Genomic DNA, 436 nt, shown 5'->3' with positions numbered 1-436 from the left:
GCGAGGTGCTGACAGCAGCCCTGCCGGCCCCAGGGAGTGCCAGGGACACTCAGGGAAGGACCTGAGCTCGAGCCAGGCCCAGGGAGCTGCAAGGAGCTTTTACTGAATGGGATGGGGGCAGCGGGACAGAGAGGGGATCCCTGGCAGGATGGACTCCGGGGACACACAGCCGGAGCTCTAAAGTGTAAATAGCACTTTTAGATACCTCCTCCCAGCCCTGGCCCTGGCCCAGCCTGCTCAGGGCACCGCGGGCACCGCGGCCTTTTACAATAAATGGTAGCCTGATGTCAGCCGGCTCTGTTGTTTCTCTGGGGAGCGGTTGGGCGGGCTCAGCTCAGCGCCGGGGCAGCTGCCGGAGCAAGCGCCTTCCTCCGCGGTGCTCGGACTGGGCTCATCTGCGGCGCCTGCACCGCGGCGTGCGCGGGACCAGCTGCCT

Source organism: Corvus brachyrhynchos, unplaced genomic scaffold (genome assembly GCF_000691975.1).
Source record: "Corvus brachyrhynchos isolate BGI_N302 unplaced genomic scaffold, ASM69197v1 scaffold30, whole genome shotgun sequence".
NCBI lineage: Eukaryota > Metazoa > Chordata > Aves > Passeriformes > Corvidae > Corvus > Corvus brachyrhynchos.
The sequence above is the reverse complement of the archived record's forward strand: the minus strand, read 5'-3'. Positions refer to the sequence as shown.